Consider the following 6,252-nt stretch of genomic DNA (forward strand, 5'->3'; position numbering starts at 1 on the left):
TCCCTTAGGTTTGTTCCTGTTATTTAAAAAAATGTCTACCACTGCCCCAGGCCACTTCTTTGCCTCCCTGGCTTCCCTTCCCCTACCCTCGGGCGGACCCAGAGAGTCCTGATGTCCATGTCATGGGAATCCGGAGTCAAGAAAAAGCACAGCTGAAGGGTGTGGGGCAGTGAAGAAAGCACTCAGGCCAGGCAAGGTCTGGCCGGAAGTGGGGACTCTGCAGCCCTCAAGGGAGGGCTGAAGTCTGGGAGGTGTGAAACCAGAGCAGGCTCTGGCCTTGCCACTTGCTGATCTCCCTTACTGCTCCCTAGGGCCCTTCAGAGCCGTGACATTCTCTCCCTCTTACAGAAATGCGTTTGCATCCTTTGCCCACCACCCCAACCCGCACAGGCACTCCTAGCGGCCTTCTCCAGGTAGACAACTGAGCTCTTGTCCCATGGCCCCTCCCCTCCCCCTGCTTCCTAGGGGGACTGCTGGTTGATGGGGGTTGAGAGTGGGGAAGCGGGGAGGGGGCAATGGCCCGAGAGGGCATAAGACCCAGGGCACAAGAACACAAGACAGCACACGGACTGAGTCAGGAGAGTCGGACCTTGATTTTCTTCCCACACCACCCGGCCTGGAGACAGACAGAGCCTGTGCCTCCCAGCCCTTTCTTCCACCTCCAGCTGGCCTGGGCTGGGGGCTGGGATTATTGATTGGAATTCTCTGAGAGCCTGTTCTCAGTGATGTGTAGGAAGGTCTGTATCAGCATGCGGGCATCCTCGACCGCCACGTCCAGGGACAAGCGGAGCATCTGGTAGACAGTGGCAAAGGAGATGCCGCAGGTGGCCAGGGCGCCCAGGACAGGCACATTGAGGAGCTCCTGGGTGAAAGCAGAGGCATCCCTGGAGGCCTGGCCCAGCATGTCCACCACCAGCTCCTTGGTGACCGGGGTCTTCGGGCCCTGTATCGCCTCCAGGAATCTGTGCAGGGGCTGGCCCGTCTGTGCAGCCAGCTTCACGAGGGAGTCCTCGTCCAGGCCGAAGCTGTGGTAGTAGCCTTCTAGGGCGTGGATGAGCCGGTAGAGGTCACACGCCACATCCTGTACTCCTGGCACAGGACTTGAGTTGATGCCACAGGCCACTGTGGCCACCAACCAGATGTGCTGCCGCAGCGAGGACGCCTTCTTCTCTAGAATGGCCTCGGAGAGGTTGGGCAGGGCCACCAGGAGTGCGTGCTGCTTGTGGCTCTCCACTCCCGTCACCATCGATTCCTCCAGCAGGCCGAAGTCGTACTTGCCCAGCTCAAACGTGGACAGCAGGAAGACCTTGGGGTCCTGCAGGCCCTCCGCTGCAGGAGGCAAGAGCACCGTTCAGTGTTCTCCACATCAGAGCAGCCGTGGTGCCCTGACCGCTACCTGGACTCAAGCACTTGCCAGGAGTCTGCACAGCCTGTGGCTTAGGAGCGTGGGCCCTGGAGCCAGGCTGCCTGAGTTCAGACAGGAGCCTTGCTACCTGTGTGGCCTTGAGCAAGTTACCAAACCTCTCTGGTCTGTAAAATAAGGTGATCATTTTACCTACTTCCTAAGGTAGTGAACTGAGTTCATGAAAATGGTGTGTGGCCTGTGCTGAGCCCGCAGTGAACGTTAGGTGCCATCAGTGATAGGTGCCAGCATCTGCACGGGTGCATGGCGTTGGCACTGTGTGCTTGATCGCTAGCACACAAGCCACTACATGTTATTTTCTTCCTTAATGCACGTGATGGGGTCTCTGTCACCTGTGACTGAGACGTGCCAACTCAGGAGACGGAGTGTAAGTGCCTGACAGGCTTTGATTGGGGAGGCATCCATTCAAAGAGGGCTGTCTGGGATAAGCAGGCTGGCCAGCCCCAGGAACCAAGCTGCGCCCCTCCTTTGTGTTAGAGGACTTGGTGGATTTCAGGGTCTCCCCTCGTGGGCTACTTGTTTTCTCTTCCTGAGCTTTAAATTCCTGCTCTCACAGTTTAAATTCGGTAGCGTGACACCAGAGCCCTAGGCCCCTGCCCTCAACCCCAGTAAAAGCAGCACCCAGGCCCTTTGTTCCTCTGCGACCCCGCTGTGCGGTCCCAGGTCTGCTGTGTGATTCCCAGCCCTGTGAGTAGTAGACCTGTGCCCTTCCAATGTTCCCGATGGCTGTTGCTGAAGGGCAAGCATCTGCCTTTGCAAGAACCGGGAGGGCTTGTCCGTCCCCTTGTTGGTTATTGGTGGGCTGAGACCAGCACACGGCACAGCTGGCAGCATTGCACTGTGAGGCCTTGTTCAGCCTCCAAGTGTGACCTTAGGTGACCCGTTTCCCACTGAATCTCAGCTGGAAAATGAAGGGGAAGAGGAGGGCAATCCCCCAAGGATCCATCCACCCCCGGGCCCCCCAGAGAGAGCACCTCACCTTCCAGCCGCTGCCAGCAGTCCTCCCGGATCTGCCTGAGCACCCTCGGCTCGGAGAAGGTGCTGGGGCGGCGGCTGCGCGAGGCTGCGAGGTCCACGTCCACCTTGGAGCGGACGAAGTAGAAGCCCTTGCCCTGCTGCAGGAGCCCGCGGGCCAGCTGGGCGTGGCGGGCAGTGAAGCTGTCTGGGGTGATGATGATGAAGAAGTCGTAACGATCCACCAGCACCCGCTGGAGGTATTCGTCAGCCTGGAAAGTGGGCGCGTCTATGCCCGGCAGGTCCCAGATGATGATGTTGAAGTACTTGGGGTGCGGGTATGGCGTGGGCTCCACGGTCATTTCTACCACACCCGTGCCGGCCGACTTGGGGTCCTCATCTCCCAGCCCCCGGATGGCGTTGACAAAGGTCGACTTGCCTGAGCCTATTGCCCCGGTAACGCCAATGTCCAGCCTGACGTCCTCCAGCGAGTGGAGTGTGGCCTGCAACTTGGCGGCCACTGCTGGCAGGTTCCCCGCCTCGAAGGTCTCCTTCAGAGCCCCGGTGTCCTTTGACAGCTCCGAGATGTTGAACTGGAAGATTTGGTTTGCCATGGGCTGCCTGACCCCCAGTTCCACGTCTTTGGGACTTGATGACCTTTGACAGGACAGGTAAGGGAGTGTGTTCACCCTGAGTTGCCCTCTCTTCTCTCCAGCCCTCAGTAAGCCCAAGACATTGGCGGCACCCCCAGTAATAGTACTGAGTGTGACATGGTGCTAATAGGCCCAGTGCTAAGTGCTTTATTCATCACTGCCCTGCTGCAGGGTTTCATAAACTACTCAAGAGCCAAAAAAAGGAGATCAACCCCCTTACGATCCACATTCAGCAGTGAGAGGAGAGCGCACTTGCCCAAGGCCTCCAGCCAGTGTGTCGGGGTGGGAATGGGACTTGGGTCTTCTGGTCCTAGAATTCCAGTTCTTAAATAACCGGGCACCAGGCCCTGTGCTCAGTATACGTCAGTGATTAAGAGCTGGAACCCTCATCATCGCTAATAGTGTATTTAATGTTCACTCTGGTCCAGCCACTGTCCTAACCATATGCCTCATTTCATGAAGTCCGCATTTTACAGAGGAGGAAACACGCTCAGGGAGGTAGAAGTCCCTTGCAAAATGCCTTACAGCTTATACCAGAGCCAGGACATGGGACATTCCACTGGTGCTTTTTCCCCTTGTGTGTTTCCCCGCGATTCAGCACCCCCTGTGTGCCAGGACCTCTTCGGGTGCTGCAGTTCCAACACCAGGAAAAGAGACCCAAGGGATCTGGTGCATTTGTGGAAACATTGCCCGCCTCTCGGCCTGGCTTCTAAGTGCTCATCTGCTCAGGAGCCACAGTGCCCCTAGGCACACCCGGATCTGCCTCTCGGCTTGGAGTCCTCCCTCTGGGATGGACAGGGGCTGCCCGCGCTGACGTGGAATTGCATGACTGCGTCTAGACCAGTGATGGCGAACCTTTTGAGCTCGGCGTGTCAGCATTTTGAAAAACCCTAACTTAACTCTGGTGCCGTGTCACATATAGAAATTTTTTGATATTTGCAACCATAGTAAAACAAAGACTTTATATTTTTGATATTTTGTATATTTAAATGCCATTTAACAAAGAAAAATCAACCAAAAAAATGAGTTCGCGTGTCATAGGTTCGCCATCACTGGTCTAGACCCTGCCGCGCCAGGGACTTGTCAGGTGACACTCAGCAAGTCATGCCCCCTCCGCTGCCTTTATTTCCTACACCTGCGAGGGTGGGTGTCAGCTTCCTCACCTGTGGAATGGAGAGATGACTCTTCAGAGCCTCCCAGCTCGGCTGTTTCAGGAAGGCCCGGGATCTTACTGCTGCCAAGGTTCAGGCAGGGGCCAGCTTGGGAGGGGCTTGGAACGTCAGGCTGGGCTTGATCTTTATCTGTGGGTAGCCATGGGAAGGGCTTGAGCAGTGGAGAGGGAAGTCTGCTGTGGACATTAGAGTCCTGTGGCCTATGGGGACTGAGTCTAGAGCCTGGGAGATGAGGCAAGGCAGGGGCTGGGGCAGGAACTGGGTGGAGAGGTGAGACCTGAGCTGGAACAGGGCCTAAGGGGGTTAGATGGGAGATGGGGAATGGAGAGATGAAGGCAGAAGGGCCGGGACATGGTGACTAGTTGGAGACAAAAGTGACCCTTTCGATCTCAATCTTAGGCCCAATGTGGAGAGAGCACTCACTACTCATGCCCACCTTTCCATCCCCGCCACTGGGGCCAGTGAGTCCTGTTTAGGGTGGTGTCTGAGGGCCCCAGGTATAAGCTGTGGGCTGTGCGCTGAGAATGGATTTGGAAAGGAGTATCTGTCTTACACACCTGGGACATGGGATTTCCCTACCGTGATCCCCAACACCCTTTTTGGTGCAAGACCCATGTGAACCCCAGTAGTCCCGGCAAAGCCAATGAATGGGAGGCCTCTGGGAAAAGAGGAACCCATTTGCAAAGCAGAGCACTCTTCAGCCAAGAGCATCAGCACCCCCTTTAATCGTCCAGGTCAAAGCGGACCCTCTGAGTCAGGAGCTGTTTCCTAGGGTTAGGGGTCATTTGAGGCACCCAAAGGAGGCAAGAACCATCACCAGCTCCTGGGAAATCCACAGGGAGTATTTGTGAGCACCTGGGGGTGAGCCAGCTCCCTGCACCCAGCCTCAGAGCCCCCTGTGAGTTCCTGCATCTAAACCTGACCCTTGTCTAAGCCCACAGAAGCCCCGGGCAAGCCACCCGTCCACAACCCCAGCCTGCGAGTTCCTGAGTTTTAATCGTGATCCTTGAATCAGCCAGAGTTTGGTTTCACTGGGTGCCTGGTCCAGACGCAAGAGATGCTCACCCACGTGTGTGCACGTTTTCTGTCACAGCCACATGCAGCTTTCAGATCCCAACACAGTCACCGTCATTCAGACCACAGCCTTTCAGCACAATCCCAGTATTCTCACACACACACACACACACACACACACACACACACACACACCATGCAGACAGGCAACCCCCCAGTCTCAGCAAACTACTCTCTACCTTAGACACATGGCATCCATATCATGGGGACTCGTCAGGATTCCTCCCAGTCAGCACTCCAGCACGCTTATCAACACAGTCACACTCAGACACACGCCATCTTTCTGGAATGACCATTCTCTCTCCTTTGATGCTCAGAGAAACCGCCTGCCCCGCTCTCACCACCTCTGCACCAAGGCCAGCCCAGGGGCCATGTGGCGCCCTCTGCTGGCCACCCGGCCCACCATCACTCACAGGCCCAGGCTGTCCATCTGCCCACCTCTGCTTAACCCGGTTGCTAGGCACCATTGTGCCAATCCTGGGCTCCGATTGGCTGCCCCTCCCCCCTCCGGAGGAGGCCTTTAGGACACTGGGGTTCTCAGAAAGGGAGATGACATTGCAACTAAAATAAGTACCTTAGTGGGCACTGATCCCCGCTCAGCCACCCACGTAGGTCGACAGTTGGCTTTGTCTTGCATCCAGGCTGGGCTGCCCTGCCACCCCACCAATCCCCCTTGGCCACTTCGGGACCCGGGAGAGAGACCACCAAGGAGCCCTTGGCCCACCACCCATACCTCGAACTTTTCTCCCCCCAGGATCAATTCCTGTCCCAGTTGAGTGAATCCCTCTTCCACTCGGGCCCCCCTGCTTCCGTCTTACCCTGCCCCACCAAGATGGCCGGCCCTGTGCCTCCCTCCGAGCCGGCCACACCCCCGCCAGCAGCGCAGCCCCAGTCACCACACTGGCCTTTGCGTTTGGTTGGTTGGCTTTGTTAAGGTTGGGTTTGTGGGCGAGGCGGGGGTCGGGGGGCTGCACGT

General features: G+C 57.1%; 1 pseudogene; it reads right to left on the reverse strand.

The window, feature by feature from the left end:
- Nucleotides 1-2,320: 2,320 nt before the first annotated feature.
- Nucleotides 2,321-3,259, reverse strand: LOC118674699 (annotated as a pseudogene).
- Between the last annotated feature and the right edge of the window lie 2,993 nt (nucleotides 3,260-6,252).

The sequence above is a fragment of the Myotis myotis genome, unplaced genomic scaffold (assembly GCF_014108235.1).
Source record: "Myotis myotis isolate mMyoMyo1 unplaced genomic scaffold, mMyoMyo1.p scaffold_m19_p_19, whole genome shotgun sequence".
NCBI classification, from domain to species: Eukaryota; Metazoa; Chordata; class Mammalia; order Chiroptera; family Vespertilionidae; genus Myotis; species Myotis myotis.